The sequence below is a fragment of the Gracilinanus agilis genome, chromosome 1, assembly GCF_016433145.1.
Source record: "Gracilinanus agilis isolate LMUSP501 chromosome 1, AgileGrace, whole genome shotgun sequence".
In the NCBI taxonomy this organism is placed as follows: Eukaryota; Metazoa; Chordata; class Mammalia; order Didelphimorphia; family Didelphidae; genus Gracilinanus; species Gracilinanus agilis.
In genome coordinates, this window is record NC_058130.1 from 412,946,626 (window position 1) to 412,965,312 (window position 18,687).

The following is an 18,687-nucleotide window of genomic DNA, read 5'->3' on the forward strand; positions in this document are numbered from 1 at the left end:
GAGGGGATGTGGCAAAATTGGGACATTAATGCATTGCTGGTGGAGCTGTGAACTGATCCAGCCATTCTGGCTGGCAATTTGGAATCATGCTCAAAGGGCTATAAAAGAATGTCTGCCCTTTGATCCAGCCATACCAATGCTGGGTTTGTACCCCAAAGAGATCATAGATAAACAGACTTGTGCGAAAATATTTATAGCTGCGCTTTTTGTGGTGGCAACAAATTGGAAAAGAAGGTTATGTCCTTCAATTGGGGAATGGCTGAACAAACTGTGGTATATGCGGGTGATGGAATACTATTGTGCTAAAAGGAATAATAAACTGGAGAAGTTCCAGGCGAACTGGAGAGACCTCCAGGAACTGATGCAGAGCAAAAGGAGCAGAGCCAGAAGAACATTGTACATAGAGACTGATATACTGTGGTAAAATTGAATGTAATGGACCTCTGTACCAGCAGCAATACAATGAGCCAGGACAATTCTGAGGGATTTATGGTAAAGAACGCTACCTACATTCAGAGGAAGGACTGCGGGAGAGGAAACATAAGAAAAACAACTGCATGAACGCATGGGTCGGGGTGGACATGATTGAGGGTGTGGACTCGAAACTACCACACCAATGCAACTACCAACAATTTGGAAATTGGTCTTGATCAAGGACACATGACAAAACTAGTGGAAATGTGCATCGGCCATGGTTGGGGGGTGAAGGGGAAAGTAGGAACATGAATCATGTAACCATGTTAAAAATGAATATTAATAAATGTTTAAAAAAATTCCAAGTAAAACCTCATAACTTGTTTGTTATACTACAAAGGGAATACTTTAAGAACAAGTTGTACTAGATAGCCATTAGTTTCCCTTCAAATTTTTAAACACTTATGATTCTAACAGGCCCCCCTTCACTAATAATAATGAAGATGATAGCCAATTTTATAGAGAGCTTACTACATGTTAGGTGCTTTAAAATTAACACAACAACTTTGAGAGGTAGGCAGAATTATTATCCTCATTTTAGAAATGACTATGGCAGAGATTAAGTGACTTGTCCAGGGTCATACAGATAGTGTATGAGACTGGATTTGAATTTAGGTCTTTCTTACTCCAGGCCTTGTGCTCCAAGCACTGTGCCATTTATCTGTTCCTTCAAAGATGAATTGAGTTGACATTCCTAAAGAGGTGGGGCATGGAATATTAGAAGGCAGCATTTTGAAGTGTGATTCTGTAGAGTTTTAGCCTGTAAATACCGCATATGCTGGGGACTGTGGGTACAGGAATTAATTTCATGGATATGTTTGGTTAATTTTCTGATACATAATTTACATATGTTTCCTTTCCAATAAAAACAGATTGGGGAAAAAAGCAACCGAAAGAAAATAAATAAATACTTGGCAGTTTTCGGAGATTATAAATTCAAGATGAGCCATTGATAGTGTCATGATGTAGCATGACTGCCAGAAGTAAAAACTTTTATTGCACTAAAACCAGGATAATGCATCAACTCTGGGAAGATCATGACAGTCCCACCGTACTATATTCCAAAATTATATAACATATATAAAATAACTTGCAAATTTCAGAGCACTATGCAAATGCTAGATAATCTTATTATATGGGGTACTGATCTTGAGATACATACAGATCATTGACAACTTGCTGGGGATTTTGCAGAAGGAATACTCAACCAGGTATAGGTTGAATTAGATGGCCTCTGGGATTCTACTCAATTAAAGCACTTCCAGAAGGAACAACTAGAATGGTAAAGGTTTTGAAAGGCAAACTTTATAAAAAATACTTTAAAAAAACTGAGGAATCTTATCCTGGAAAAGAATAAATGGGCAGAGAAACAGGTAATCTTCAAATGTCTGGAAAGCCATCATCATGTGTGTAGTTTCAGGGAGCAAAACAAGGACCCGTGAGTAAAAGCATCACATTTTAGCCTATGTTCATGTTCTTGATTTAAATTCATCTTGATTATTTAATAGAAAAAAATTCAAATCTTTTTCCAGTTACAAGATCGTACTTGGAATTTTTAAAAAATATATTAATTGTATAACTTTATCAGACAATGTATTTATTATATTTATCAAATGTTATAACTCCAGGATAATTTTAAATTAGTCTTTTAAGATAATACTTTTCAACAAAAAATTCATTTTCTTGTCCGTTAAATAGGAAGATGATATCATTAGTTCATCACAACTAAGACATGTATTTTTAGTGTTTTTATAGGTGATAGAAATATACATTTAATGTTCTTCTTTTTTTCAGTTTCCAAAAGTGACTGCTGATTGAGGCATTTAATAGGTGCTCAAGGTGCAGGTTATGTTAAATGCTGTTTTATTATTATTAATGCCTTAATAACCAAATAAGAGGAAACATGCTCAGAAATTAGCAACATGTGTTTGTGTACATTATGTACAATCTCCTTAGTACTGAGGTACTCCTCTTACCCCTCCCCTAATTGATTCTTTATTTCACTAATGAGAATAGCTGTACCAAACCTCTCTTCTTTCTCTTGACCCTCTAGGCTGAAGGCCTAAATTTATATTTGACTTAAAAAAAAACCTGAAGCCATTTACTGAAAACTCTCTTTTCTATCTTTTTTAGCCCCTGCAACAGCATCTTGTACTATCTCCTCCTTCACGGTTCTTGATGAAAGGCTGGTCTTCTCTTCCATTTTCCCATTGACTGCCCCTAACCCCATAAATCTCTAGTCTTCAATTACTCTCTACTAGTTTCTTTCCCACTACCTACAAACATGTCCATCTCTACTACACTTACCTCCTTTTCTAAATTCTCTGCAATCTGTTTTCCAACTCAATTATTCACCTGAAAGTGTTCTCTCCAAAGTTACCAATGATCTCTTATTTGCCAAAACTCATGGTCTTTTCTCAATATCCATTCCTTCTGACCTCTGCAGCACTCTGGAGCACCTTCTCCTCTTAGATAGTCTCACCTCCAACTTTGTGTAGCATTGCTCTTTTTTTGGCTTTTCTCCTACTAATATGATTATTCCTTCTTCATTTTGTTGGCTGGATAGTCATTCATGACACAGCCATTATTAATTAAATGTATACTCCAAGGCTCTGTCCAGAGTCTCTTTGCTCTATTTCTATTTAATCTCTGTATATTCAGCCAAACTCTTTCTTGAGATATAGTCCCATTCCACATATTATCTATTGAATATTTCCAATAGATGTCCTGGTTACATTTCATATTTATCATATCCAAAACTGACTTCATGTTCGATAAGACCCACTTTTCTTCTGAACTTCTCACTAATATTGAAGGCACCATCATACCTCTAATTGCTCTAGTTTATTTCCTTAGCTTTCTCTTTTCCTCCTTACTATCCCTTCATCTCACATCAGCCAGAGAATAAATAAATAAATATCTGAAAAAACCCTTGTCTTCTGTCTTAGAACCATACAGTTAAGTGACTTCCCCAGGGTCAAACATATGGTTTCTAAGGCCAGATTTGATCTCAGGACCTATGGTCTCTAAAGGCCTGGCTCTCAATCCACTAAGACACCTAGCTGCCACTACAATAAATATTTATTAAGTGCCTAATGTGAGCCAGGTACTTTGGTGCTAGGGATATAGGAGGAAGCAAAAGACAGTCTTCCCTGCCCTCAAGGAACTCATAACTTAATGGGAAAGAAGCAAATAAATGTGTACTAACAAGTTAAAAACAGGATAACTAGGGGATTTTTAAAAGAGAGAAGCCACTAGAATTATGACATTGGGAAAGATTTCCTACAGGTGATAGGATTTTAGTTGCAATTTAAAGGAAGCCAGGAAAGGCATTAAGGAGGGAAAGCATTTTAGGTATTGGGCAGTCAGGGAAAATGTCTGAAGCTGAAGGATGTGGAATGTTTACTTCGTGGAACAGCCAAGCAGCTAGTATCACTGGATTAAAGAGTATTTGGCAGGTAGTAAAGGGGAAGAAGACTGAAAAAGTAGCAGGAGGCTATTTTAGGAAGGGCTCTGAATGCCAAATAAAGTATTCCTTATATTTTTTGGGGTTTATAGTGAGGTTGAAGAGTTAATTGAGTGGGGGTGGGGGTAGGGTGGGGGAATGACATGTACTTTAGGATTTTGCACTCTAGGAGCAGGCAGACTGATCATCAGACTATTGTAACTAACAGTCCAGGTGTGGTGATGAGGGCCAGCATTGAAGGGGTGGCAGTGTCAGAGGAGAGAAGGGGACACATTAAAGAGATATTACAAAGGTAAAATTAGTAAGCCCTGAATGGATATGGGAAGTGAGAGGGAATAAAAACACCAGTTGTGAGCTTGGAAGAATGATGTTGCCCTCAAAATTAATAAGTTGGTTGCATAGGTGGGTCGGGAGGGTGTTAAGGGAAAAGATAATGAGTTCAGCTTTTAGACATGTTGAGTTTTTAAGATGTCTATTGGACATCCAATTTGAGACACCTGAGATGCAGGTGGAGCTCTGTGACTAGAGGCAAGCAGAGAGGTCAGAGCAGCAAAGGCAGGTCTGAGAATAGTCCACATAGATATGGTTATTAACTCTTTAGGAGCAGATGAGATCACCAAGAGAAGTCACAGGGATGGAGGAGGGAAAGTAGTTCAAGATAGAGCATGTGCTATGATTAGAGAGAATAATCTGGAGGACGACCCAGCAAAAGACTGAGAAGCAGCATTCCACCTATGCAATAAATTGTCAGTTGCTAGTATTTCTGCCATTACAACTCATTATCTGATCCCTTTTCTCTGTTTACATAGCTGTAGTTCCAACCACTATCACTTCTTACTTAAAGAGTAACCACTGGGACCAGACTGTGTAAAGACTTTAATGCTAAGTTAAGAAGCCTACACAGTATTTTCCTAACCCAAAACTACATGATGGCCAATTAAAATACCTAAAATTTATAATTTTTGGACTACTTTGTCTTCCACATCTCCAATGCAGTAGCTTAGAGAGCAAGGACCAAAATAACAGAAAAATTGAGAGTTACTATCTGTATGATCTTTGTTAAGTTTCTTCACCTCTCGGGGACTCCACTTGCTTATCTCTAAGAAAATGAAGTGATGGAATAGATGATCACTGATCATCCTTTCAGCTCTACATCTGTGATCCTATGAACTCAAGATTTCAATGAATGACAACTCAAATCAAATGAAAATATGCATTAATAAGATATATAAATGAAAGGAGACTTGTCACCTTCATACTTATTCAAATTATAAACTTATTAAGGAATGCTGTATAGCTTGACAATTTCTAGGATGATCTCTAGTGGATACAGTAAAACTTCCAAATATCTGAAGAAAAGACTTAGAAAAATGAAACCTGTGCTCTACTATTAACCTCACTTTCTGCTCTCTGAGCATTTTGATAAGAAACATACATGCAATGAACACTGAAATACAATGGATACTGTAATAACCATATTAAAAAACTGTTAACTAAGCAGGTGCAAACCTCCTAAATGATTATGTTCAAGTGTTTGCAAATCTTCTTTAGAGAAGATAAAGAAAACAAATGTATGTAGATGGATAATAAACTGAAGGGCATTTTAGTTGAAAATTGCAGGGCATTCTGCCGACCACTGCTGTTCCAATAATCAACTAACCATACGGCCTCAGCACATTTGTCATGTAACAAATGCCTGTTTAAAAAAAAAAAGGAGAGAAAAAACATTGTCGGTTTAATTGCTGTTTTTGCAGCAGTACTGATTGCTGAGCACTGAGAGAATACATATGGGAAAATGTAATTCAAGACTGGTTTTGGCCAATGGGCAAAACAAACATGATTCTACATATTCATGTAGTATTAATTGCTCCCAGTGACCCCTCTATTCACCAAGTTATCTAAGCTGCTTGTCTAGCTGAAGGATATCTTTATTGGGTGGTCAGATGAAAGGAATGGAAGAGAAACATTAAAATGCCATATATAGGGGGCAGCTCAGTGGATTGAGAGCCAGGCCTAGAGACAGGAAGTCCTAGGTTCAAATCTGGCCTCAGACACTTCCCAGCCGTGTGACCCTGGGCAAGTCAATTGACCCCCATTGCCTACCCTTACCACTCTTCTGCCTTGGAGCCAATTCACAGTATTGACTCCAAGACGGAAGGTAAGGGTTAAAAAAAAAATGCCATATATAACCAACTAGAAGTGCATTTCAAAACTGCTGCTTATACTCAAGAATATTAATGTATGATAAACTTAGCTTAGATCTATGTGAAAAACCAAAAAACTAATGCCAGTTCCAACTCAAATGGCTTATGAGTAGACTGGCTGTTAAATTAAACAGATTGATTTTACATAATTCTTTGGTGTTACCTAAAACCTCTTTTTTTTAACATGCCAGGAAAAACAAAAACAAAACAAAAATTCCCTCAGCTATATAGATAACTGGTACAAAACACAGGTAATATGAAAGGCTGAAAGAATGAATTACTGGCCTAGTTACCAACCTGACCTTAGACTAAGCTGTTCCTGGATGGCCTTTGGACACAATGTTTTGTTCAATAAAATACTGCAAAGCACCTGCTGCCTTTCATTTATATGTGATTCAAACCTGTATGAGGCAAACGAGATTTATGGCCCAAACTCTTACTCAATCCATTCCCCATCAGGGTATCATCTTCAAATTTGAAGTGGCTACAATCTTACCAATAAAAGTGATGTGATATTTGGACAAAAGAATAGAGGGGTGTAGAAACCAATATATGTAGGGATGGATTTAGGAATACTAAATATGAGTCCTACTTAAAGTATATAAATATTTGCCTTTTCAACACTGCAATTAGAGTAACTGTTATTCACATTACAGAAATTTGCCACTGGTTGCCAAGGTTTAAAACCATAGTGAATCCCCATGTTGACTGTAGACGGAGCTGAAGTAGACAGAACAAAAGTAAAAGGGGAAGAAGAGGTTAAGGTTGCAAAAGGAATATAATTATATATGGATACTATTTATAAAAACAGAGAAGCTTTCAGAAAGATCATTAATATATGATCTAATTTGAAAAAAACTAGGAAAAAGCTGCTAACCAGATATTCTCATAAAGCAAGGAAGAATCCAATTAAACTTAAGACTTTTCAGACTTTAGGAAGTAATGTATCATACTAGAAACAGTGCTATAAATTGTATCTTGCATCTACATATTTACATATTAAATGCATATTACAACAGTATATGTCAAATCTAAAAGTGAAATTAAAACACCAAGTATTAACAGCAAAATTTGAAATTGTGATTTTAATGGCATCTGTGTTCTCATGGATTATCAAAATTAAGACAGTCTCCCTTGAGTAATATGTTGAAAAAGTACCTGCATTATTCACAAATCTGGTGCTTTATACTAGAGACACTCAGTAGATTTACTTTCACTGGCTGACTTTGCTAGAAAAAGAGTATGGCCTCAATGAAAATGATAACTAAATTACTATTAGTAATAATAGCGGTATATATTCTTTAGTGTCTTGTAGATATCATTTTATTTTTATAAAATTATGTTAAATTAGTAATATAAATATTATTATCCTTACTCTAGAGATGGGAAAAACAGGCTTCCAAGTACTGACTTAGGTAAGACCCAGAGCTCATAAGAGGCAGCAAAGAGACTCCAACCCAGATCGATTGAGATCGAGCAATAATATGTCTGTCTCTCTCTCTCTCTCTCTCTCTCTCTCTCTCTCTCTCTCTCTCTCTCTCTCTCTTTCTTATTCCTTTCTTTAGAACATTTTTTCCACGGTTAATATGATCCATTATTTTTTCCCATCCCTCTTTCCTTTCCCCTCCTGGAGGTGATGAGCAATTCCACTGGGTTATAAAAGTATCATTGTTCAAAACCTATTTCCATATTATTCATATTTGCAGTTGAGTGATCTTTTATAATATCAAACCCCCAATCATATCTCCATCGAACTATATGATTAATCATATGTTTTTCTTCTGTGTTTCTACTCCCACAGTTCTTTCTCTGGATGTGGACAGCGTTCTTCCTCATAAATTACTCTGGATTGTACTGGATCATTGTATTGCTGCTAGAGAAAAGTCCATTACATTTGACTGTGCCATAATATATCAGTCTCTGTGTACAATTTTCTCCTGGTTCTGCTGCTTTCACTCTGCATCAGTTACTGGACATCTTTCCAGTTCACACAGAAACCCTCCAGTTCATTATTCCTTTCAGCACAATAGTATTCTATCACCACCCGATACCAAAATTTGTTCAGCCATTCCCCAATCAATGGACACTCCCTCATTTTCCAATTTTTTGCCACCACAAAGAACATGGCTATAAATATTTTTGTATAAGTCTTTTTCCTTATTATCAATTTGGGGCACAAATCCAGCAGTAGTATGGCAAGTTACTATATAATTAGTGGTTAATGGTATTTCCTTACAAGAGTATTTGATATTATTTGATCTTTTGCAGTATCATATAGCATAGGTTTTTATGAAAGAAGACTGTTAGCCAATGTTCAGATAGAATTTAGACAAATATATTGGTGGCTAATGAAAAAACTAGTAAATATCCAACATTCATAAACATATAAGTAGTCTGTAGACTAGTCTGCACTTTTCTACTTTCAACACATAAAGGACCTCAGAATGAATCCATTTAGTCCAATTCATATTTAAACAACAAACTCACATATAAGGTCAATCAGCAAATATTTATTAAGCATCTACAATGTACTAGGTGCCGGCAATTCAGATAAAAACCAAACTGTTCCTGCTCTGAATTGTATGCTTTTCATTCAACAATACCCATCAAATAGTCACTCAGCCTTTGCTTGAAGATCTCCAGTGACAGGGACATTATCACTTCTGGAGGAAGCTGAGGTCACTATGACTTGTTTAATTCTTATGAATTTTTTTACACCTGACTCTCTGCAACTTCATCCCAGAATCTCTAGTCTTGCCCCATAAAGACAAATAGTAAAAGACCAATCACTTCCTACAGCTATCAAGTCTTCCCAAAGTCATCTCTTTTTTTAGGGCAAAACTCTCTAGTTGCTTCAATCCATTTTTCCTGTAATGTGATCTTCCCTATCCTGGTTTCCCTCCTTAAATGCTCTTCAATTTGTTAATGTACTTTCCAAAATGAGGTGCCTTATCCAAAGCTAAACATAATACAATACTATCTGACTAGGGCAAAATTATGCTGGACATTATATTCATTTCTCACCCATCTGCATTCCTGAAGAAACTCATCACTCTGCAAGATGAAATCAATTCTGAAATTCACTTCTGTTCAGCATCTCCTGCCCCTGGGTCTCATCCCTCCTTCTGATTAGTCAGGGTAAGAGTGGAAAATAAAGAAATTTTCACAGATATTCCACCATAGAAGGAGGGCTCTTTAGGAATTCACACCATCTTTTTCTATCCAGTTATTTTTCTGTACTTCATGATCTCCAGAAACTCACCATTCTGCAAGATGAAATCAATTCTGAATCTCTCACCTCAGATTACCTCTAGGACTTCATCAATTCCCGGTATCAATGTCAATACCTTCTCCTGGCCCTGTCAATTTAATCCTTCTAATAATGGTCAGAATGAGAAAGTAATATAGGGGGAAAGAGTATAAAGCAAAGAATAAACCCTTATTCAAAGAGAGAGGATATTGTTAAACTCTAATTTCAGGCCTGGAAATTCATCTAAATTCTATCTTTAAAGGTTAGCTAGAAAATGAACTTTGTGAATTGTTCTTTTAGGACAGAGTTCTAGGTTATGCACTTTTATGACACACAACCTTGAAAGGAGCATTTTGCAAATACATTACTCAGGTATTGGTATGTACACACACTTAAAGTGGAAATCTACATTTTTAACACAGATTTGTTGCTAACCACTTTACCTAGGAAATTGCCTTCTGTAAGAAAACAAGACATTTCAGAATTTCAATATAACAAAATCCTTTCAAGCCTCTTTAAATTGTCTGTCATTTGGGAGAAAATCTATTTTAACATGTTATAGAATTTGAGAATTGGAAGAGTCATTTGGTCCAATCCATAGAAGAGAAGGCCCTCTATTTTAATATATCCAACAAGTGCCTGAAGACCTCCAGGGAGGGAGAACTTAAAATCTTTCAAGGCACCCATTCCAATTATTAAAAACTCTTCCTTAATATCAAGCCTAAATTTGCCTTTTTGCAATTTCCATCCATTGATCCTGTTTCTGTCTTTTGGAGTCAAACAGAACAAATCTATTATCTTTTCTTCAAGGCAACCTTAAACTACTCAAAGTCAATTATTATGTTCCTCCTGAATCTTCTCTAGTCAATAATACAATTTGATGGATTTAAAACTGGTTGGGCAAACTGTCTTTAAAGAAAAGTTGTTAATGATTCAATGTCAACTTGGCAAAAAGTCTCCAGAAGTCTATGGAGGTCTGTGTTGTTGAATATTTTTTAATTGATGATCTGTATAAAGGCATAGATGGCATGCTCATCAAGTTTGTTGGTGACAGAGTTAGGGAAGATAAGTCAAACACATGAGATGACAGAGATAAGAGCACTGAAAAAAGATCTCAGAAAATAAAATTAATGAGTACTTGTGAAGGTTCAATTTTCTGTGTGTACATGCATGTGTGTGTCTATTTTAATTTGGTTAGTGAATTCTCAGTGCACACTGATTGGATTCTTTAGACAAATAGCAGTTTTCCTTTTCATTGTAGTTGTTTATATTTATATTTAAATAATTTCATTCTTGAGCATCTTCCTGAGCTGACTTCACCTATGGAGCTTTTTGTCCACTGGAATCATACCTATCTTTCCTCTCAACACTTTGAAACATGCTTTCAAAAAGTCTAGGACACATGTCAGATTATATTGAGATTTCTTCACTATTTTTATTACAATACCCTAGGAGACACTGGTCATTTCCCTCCAATGTTCCCATTACTTACACTCCAATGATCAGTTCCTGCTAATAAGAATCACATAACGAGTAGAATTTGACATCTGACTTTTGAAGGATGAAATTATCACTCAGGTAGATCAAGAAGTTATTAGCTGCTCTGCTTTTTGACAAGAGATGATATGTCTGGAGCAAGCAATCAAAAATTATATATTTTGTTTACATTAGACTACACTGCTTTTAAAAATCTTGTTTTGATGAACTGTCAGCTTGTCTCTTTAAATTAACCTGAATCAAATTAAAATAATCTATCAATAAACATCCACTGACTGCCTGACTGCTATGTGTACAGTTTTTATCATAGTATCATGAGAAAAGTTTTAAGATGTGATTTTAAGGGTCTTAAAAACTCTTCTATTGCTTTAGGGATGCTATACAAAATAGGTGAAAGGAAATTGAGAAGCATGCATATTATATTAGCCTTGACTCCAGAAATGGATAGCCAACATCAAAATCTGAGAGTATGTAATTTATTAGTATCACTGCTTGGCAAATATATTAACTAAATGTAGGAGTGATGGTGTGACAGCCATCAAAGAAAAATGAACTTCCTCTCAATAGATTAGTCAAGAACCAACTAATGTCACATTCTATAGTGGAAAAGATTAATGTGCAGCTAGGATTCTAGTTAGTGTCCCTGGGCCACAAGATCTAAGCAAAGTTTGACTTAATTTAACATCTTCATGTTATAGCTATGTTTATTCCCATTTTTGGGTGCACACTCCTATAGACAAAATAAAAATGGTGAAGGGAGATGGAATGCAGCAGACTTGTTTCTTCCCATTGTGATAATTAGATTAAGTCTACACTGCCCATCTTTAGATTTAATCACCAAAGGTGAGAGAATCTTGGGAGGTCCTAACCCACATGTGCTAGAGTGAGTAATCAGAATCAACTGACCCACCCCCTAGTTGGTCTATGAGAATCATCTATTATGATTGGACACTCAGGCTAGGGGAAGGCACTGGAAGTGACACATAAGTGACCCCTTTAAAAGAGGGAGTTGAGTGAGTGAGAGGCTTCTGGTTTTGTGAAGGGGACCTGAGGGAGCTTTGCTGGTTCATGACTGAAATTGTTCCACGTGGTGAGTTTAAAGACTGAATCTTCCTTAACTTCTATTAAGAAACTCTATTCACCTCTGGGCCTCAGGCCCTTTAACCTTTGGCTGAGGGTTAAGATCTACCTGGATTAATTAGTGGGATAGATTCTTATTTCCTTTCTTCTCCCCCCCCCACCCCTTCATGTAAATAAACTTCCATAAAAGTCAATTTTGATTTGAAATTATTCTTAATTGAGGATTGATAATAGTTCAACCCTTTGGTGACCATCTTTTAATATATCGAACCCATAAAACCCCTTTTTCACCCTTACACCATGTAGATCTCCATTGAGAATACATTTTTCTCTAAGGCTGTGTTTACTATGGCAAAACAAAGAACTGTGCTGTAATGCAGTGAAGTTGATCAATTGAGACTGCTGGACTGCATACTTCAATTCAATTCAAATCAACCTTCACTGATTAAACACCTAAATGGCACAAAGGTATGTGTAAGGCTAAGGATAAAGAGATAAAAGATTAAAGTCCCTAACCAAAGGAATCTTAAACTTTATCACGCAATAAGTTATGTGCAAATAATGACAATGTAAGATGGGTTGTGTGTCACAATATCAGGGTGGATATTTTTAGTTGGGGTGTGGAGGGATGGGAAATCGGAGAAAAATTAATGGAGAGGTGGTACCTCATCTGGGTTTTAAAAGAGAAGGGAATGAACTGAACAAAAGGAAGCAAGAAAGAAATGGGTTCCTGCCATAAGAGGCAGTGTATAAATGTAAAGGAAGTCCAGGAGAATATAAACTGAGCTTGAAGAAAGGTTTCTTCTTGAAGCTTTCTTCAAGCTCAATTGATATTCTCCAGGTCATTTTTGTTGGAATATAGAATATGTTAAAAGGTGTAATATGAAATAAATCAAGAAAGGTAGGCTAGAACAAGACTGCAGAGGGCCTTGGCTAAGGAAAACACAAGGGTTTTTTGTTCTTTTTTTGTTTCAAGGTACACGAGAGAAAAGAGGACAATAATAGAAGGAATATGACTACTGCGCTAAGGATAAAGAGAATGGTGATAAAGGATGGTAAAGGAAAGGGAAAACTATTTTAATTCTATATTACCTCTGATTTAAAAATGAAAATTCTACCAAGAAGAATAACTTCTGAATGAGAAAGAAGAGAACAAAATTGGCTAAAAGGGAGTTAAAATGCAAGAGAAATAAGGAGGTGGCAAAAGAACACCTAACTTTCCTTGATAAATTCATGTTACCAAGTCCAGTTGAACTACAATCTGAGAAATTTAAGCAACTAGCAGATGAGACTAATGGCTGAGCAGTTAGATCCTAGAGGATGGATTTGGTATTATAGGTCTGCAGAGAAATAATGTAATGCTGCCTTTCTCAATTCTCCACCAAAATATTTAGAAAGGGAAGAGAATAAAGTCTGTAATATATGTTAAGAACTTCTTAACTTAGTTAATTCCTGGCAAAATTCTGGAAAGTATTATTAAGGGGAGGGGTTTTGAGAATTTAGGAAAGAAAGTGATGATACCAAAGAATCAGTAGGGCTACAGTAGGGCTACATCAAATTGGAGTCATGCCAGACTAATTTTATTTCCTTTTCTGGTAGGATTGGTATACTGGCAGATCAGGTGAATGCTAGAGATAATAGCAAAATATCTGATACAATATCTCATGTTATTCTTGCCAATGAGATAGAGAGATAAAGGGCATATTAGGGATTAGTGATACAATGTCAACTTAGAAGGTCTTTAATGGCCTGTCCAAAGAACATGTGTTTCAATATTTTTATCACTAAGATAAAGAAACAGATGGATTGCTTATCATATTTGTAGATGACAGAAAGTGGTGGCTAGCTAACATGCTGGATGGCAGAGTTGAGATCCAAAAAAGAACGAGACTAGAATTTTGGGACAAACTCAACAAGATTAAATTTAATAAGTTCTTATGTTTATGCAGTGCAGGCTATCTTGCAACTTATATACTTATGTTCACCTAAAAGAGTAGTCAGATGCCAGATGTAGGTGCTCTTTCTATTTCATAATATTGTATTGTATGAGTGAAAGCTTGGAAGCTGGGATGAAGATCTTATGAATGTGGGGATTCAGTAAGGACACTAATTTGAATAGAGCAGGGAATGTTATTTATATTGTCTATCACAATACATATATAAAAATACTTGTTGAATCAAATTAAACCGTGTAGAAAATAAGATAAGAATGTATAGGTACAGCAGAGCAGTAACAAGCATTAAGGGCCAAGCTAAGAAACTTGTAATTGAGAAATCTTTGTTAAGTTTTACATTTTAAGTAAACCATTTAATTAGTAAACATTAAGCATTCATTATGTTGCAGATTCAGGGAACTTATGATCTAGCCAAAGGAGATATAAACACATATGCAAAACAGATATAAGGTACTCTAGTACAGGGGTGGGCAATGTATGGCTCTTTCTGCAGGAGCCATAAAGTCATTTTTTTTTTCATACACTGTTACCGGAGCGTGTACTGTGAGCACTGTACGGCTCTCATGAAATTACATTTTAAAAAATATGGCTTTTATGGCTCTCACGGCCAAAAAGGTTGCCGACCCCTGATCTAGAGAGATCAAGAAAGTCTTCGTGGAGGTGGAATGAGTAAGGAATAAGGATAGTGAGATGGAAGGGAAATTACACTCAGATAAAATAATTTGAGTTATCTGATTATGGAAGTGGAAAACAGAAGATCATGGACTGTCTATTCCTGTGTGCAGCTGAGATAGGACCAAAGAAAAAGTCGTGAGAGCTGAGTAAGTTATGAAAACATTAATATGTATGCAGATGTTTCCTAATATAAAGGTAGGAGTTTTGGTAGAGGAAGATTATGAATTAGATACTGAACTACTTCTTTAAAAAACAAAACAGGGGGCAGCTGGGTAGCTCAGTGGAGTGAGAGTCAGGCCTAGAGACAGGAGGTCCTAGGTTCAAACCCGGCCTCAGCCACTTCCCAGCTGTGTGACCCTGGGCAAGTCACTTGACCCCCATTGCCCACCCTTACCAATCTTCCACCTATGAGACAATACACCGAAGTACAAGGGTTTAAAAAAAAAAAAAAAAACAACCCTTACCTTTTGTCAGAGAATCAATACTGTGTATTGGTTCCAAGGCAGAAGAGTGGTAAGGACTGAGCAATGGGGATTAAGTGACTTGTCCAGGATCATATAGCTAGGCAGTGTCTAAGGCTAGATTTGAATCTAGGACATCCTGTCTCTAGGACTGGCTCTCCACTGAGCCACTCAGCTGCCCCAGGTACTGAATTCTTGAGAAAGTATGGTAGATCTTAATTGGGTGACAAATGTGGATAAAGCAAACCTCAAAAGAAGAAAGGTTATTGAGTAATGGTAGCACTGATGAAACAGTGGTGGCATTCGTAATATTTGGGGAAGGTTCATCTGATAGCAATATTTTGGATGGATCAAATAAGACCAATTATCTCTTTCACACATGAGGTACCATAGGCAGCGCTATGTATAGAGAACATTGTGAAAAAATGAATGCCACTTTTGAATTATAATACTTAAAGTAACAAGAAATGCTAATTTAAGCTATGGGTATCTCTTACTCATTACTATCTTTAAATTCATTCTATTAAGAATTATTCTCAAAGGGAATTAATCTCTGATTTCATAACACAAGTAAAAACACAAAGATTTCTTTAATAGAAATGCACTTTGTAGCCAATCTTAGCAATAAGATATTTATTTTACAAAGTAAGGGATATCTGCATCATGGAAAGATATATACACAAATAATTTAATATAATTTACTAAATGTTACTGAACAAATTTCTGAAAAGTCAGTTACTTCCAGGGATCTGTTGATGCTGGAGAAGTTGAGGATGGGATTTGACTTTTTATCATTCCATTTTACTCTATTAATTTCTTCACTTGGGTTATCCCATTTATTTTTCTTATTATCTGATTCCTTAACTTCTACAGCCTCCCTTATAGTATGCTATGAAAAAAGTTATATTTCATGACAAGAATTGTTCTTATTTCATTGATGTTACCTGTCAGCCTTCCTAATCGATTATGTGAAGTGTTAAAATAAAGCTAGACGAAGGCAAACTTGCAAAAACTCTGGGGTAACAGACATGCAAGAACCTTGTAAGAGACTGTTTGCAAAGGCAATTGACTGCATGCCTAGAACCATTTGGGGTTGTATTCCAGAATGAGAGGAAAGAATAAGGAAGAGGACAGAGATTCCCAGGGGGAGCTTTTTGCCTTGGGACGCTGTGAGTGGGAAAAAGAAACTTCTGGTGGCCATTTTGATATGTTACAGGGGTTTTGGCTGAGCTCCGGACCTACCTGAGATCCAGGAATCCAGAGATTCTTTACCTGATCCTGACTCTTATCCTGATCTTGTTTTAGTGCTGAGGCCCAGTTCCTAGAGATTTCATGTGAGTGAGAGAAGTTGCTGGCACAGAATCTGTCTGCCATACTCCGAGCCAGACCATTCTCCGCTTAAGCCTATTGGCTTTTAGCTAAACCTTACAATCTGAACTTTGCTGTCATTTTTGGACAAGCTAGTCAGATTTTAGTTAGCTATATGGGTTCAGGCAGATAGAGTAAAAAGAGTAGCCCAACGGTGTTGGGACCAAGCAGGTCATTACGGACCAGTATCTGAGTGGGAGGAGCTAGAACCTGGTAGCTTAGGGAGCTCCTTTTATCCTGGTCCTTGGTCCTCTACCCATCCTGCTATTTATAAAGTAAACATTGTGTATTTGAATAACATCAAACTACAATCAGATTTTTGTGTTAAACTTACAGAGGACTGGTGTGGCTGACCCCTGGGTCTATAGACTAAGCCAGAACCACTGTTTGGGACATCACTGATCCAAACCCAAATCTGCACTAAGGGACTTCCATAGGATAGGGGGGGGGGGGGGGGGAGAGAGTTTCTTTCAGAAGAAAACAAAGTTCTGCAAACTTTGACTCTTAGATATGAAACCTTTATAAATTTTCTATTATTCTAATTACATGAAGAATAATAATTTTTCCTTTACACCAAGGAGCTGATAAGGAAGGAGTGAGGACAACAAAAAATCTATATTGTCTCAGTTTTCAGGATAACTACTCCAGTTATCCACAAGCAAAGGCACAGTGTTGAAAACTTCTGAAAGATGTGTTTCCCTACCTGTCTGTCTTTCTGGAGGTGATGGTAAAATTCCATGAGGTAGGGGTAGAGCTCTCAATAAATGACTACACAGTACCCAAATTCATGGTATCACATCTCTGGTTCTAATTTCTGTACAAAACTGGCAGTAGGCCAGGAACTCCCCAGCTCTTCATCTCCCCACCATCACACAAGGTTTAAGCTAACTCCACTTCATTTTTTCATTATTCTCTTACTTCAAAGATGATACTTTTTGAGTATCATTAATTTAACAGGTAGAAGTAATTGTTACTGCATATTTTGATGCCATGGAACAAGTCACTTGGCTAGCATAAAATGTGATAGTTTCTCAGAGGCAGCTAGATGGCTCAGAAGATAGATCATTGGGCCTGGAGTCAGGAAGACATGAGCTCAAATTCAGCCCCAGATACATACTTGCTGTGTGACCTTGGGCAAGTCACTTAACCTCTGTTTGAATCCATTAGGAAAGGAAATGACAAACTACTCCAATATCTTTGCCAAGAAAAACTCCATGGACAGTACTGGCATGCTATAGTTCACAGGGTCACGAAGAAAAGGACATGTCTAAACAACAAGTTTTCATTCCTTCAAATAAATATTTAGTGGGCATGCATGTGTATAGGTAAGAGAGAGGGAAGAATAATAATAACAACAGCTTGCATATTTTCTCCTTTGGTTGTTGCAACAACCCTGAGAAGTTGTTGCTATTTTTACTCCTATTTTACCGATGAGAAAGGTGAGGTAAATAGTGATTAAATAACTTGCCAAGGCCACACAGCTGGTGCCTGAAGCCCAGTGTTCTGTGCACAATGTACCCCCTGGCTGCCTCAGGAAGAGAAAGGGGTCCAGGAAAGGCCCCTGCATAAATATGCAGCACTGTGGAACAGCTGAGTACAGGAACAACCTGTAAATAAGGAAGAGTTTAGTTGAAAGTCTACCACTGGGGCATAGTAGCTATGTGACCATGGGTAAGACTCCTCAGTGTCTCAGGAAACTAATGTTTCCATAAGTTACAGACAGCTGTCAACATTCAGCAGAAAAAAGGAGTTTCCACATGATTTCTATGTTGATAAAGTTATAGATAAGGACAGTTAAAAAAATCAAATGAATTAATATGGAAGAGTAACTCTTTAGGGAAGAAGGAGACTGATAGTTTAGATTCCTCTAATACCTCTGAAGGCCACATTTGAAACAGGATTCTAAACCTAAGATTTATCCATATAAATACACTGTGGGGGAAAAAATCCCTTTAACTCTCCAGATGGCTTTTTATTTTTAAGCAATCATGGTTGTGACATTCCCAGGAAAACACAACTAGTAACGGTCTAAGTTAGAAATTGAACTCATGAAAATGAGTGTTACAGACTCTAAACCTTGTATTCTACTGTGCCACCTAGCTGCTCCTTTACTTCTTATTTATTTGTGAAGTTTTTACCTTTTGTCCAAGAACAATTCTAGAGAAGGTCAAAGGCTAGGAAATTGGGATTAAATGACTTGCCCAGGGTCACATGGTTAAAAAGTGTCTGAAGACAAATTTAAATCAGTTTTTCTAGA

The 18,687-nt window shown here is 36.8% G+C and overlaps 1 protein-coding gene across 1 annotated transcript in view; it reads right to left on the reverse strand.

Annotated features, from left to right (window-relative positions):
- The window catches only part of PIK3C3 (phosphatidylinositol 3-kinase catalytic subunit type 3), a 201,814-nt gene that overhangs the window by 6,267 nt on the left and 176,860 nt on the right, over positions 1–18,687 (reverse strand). The gene's annotated exons all lie outside the window — the stretch shown is intronic.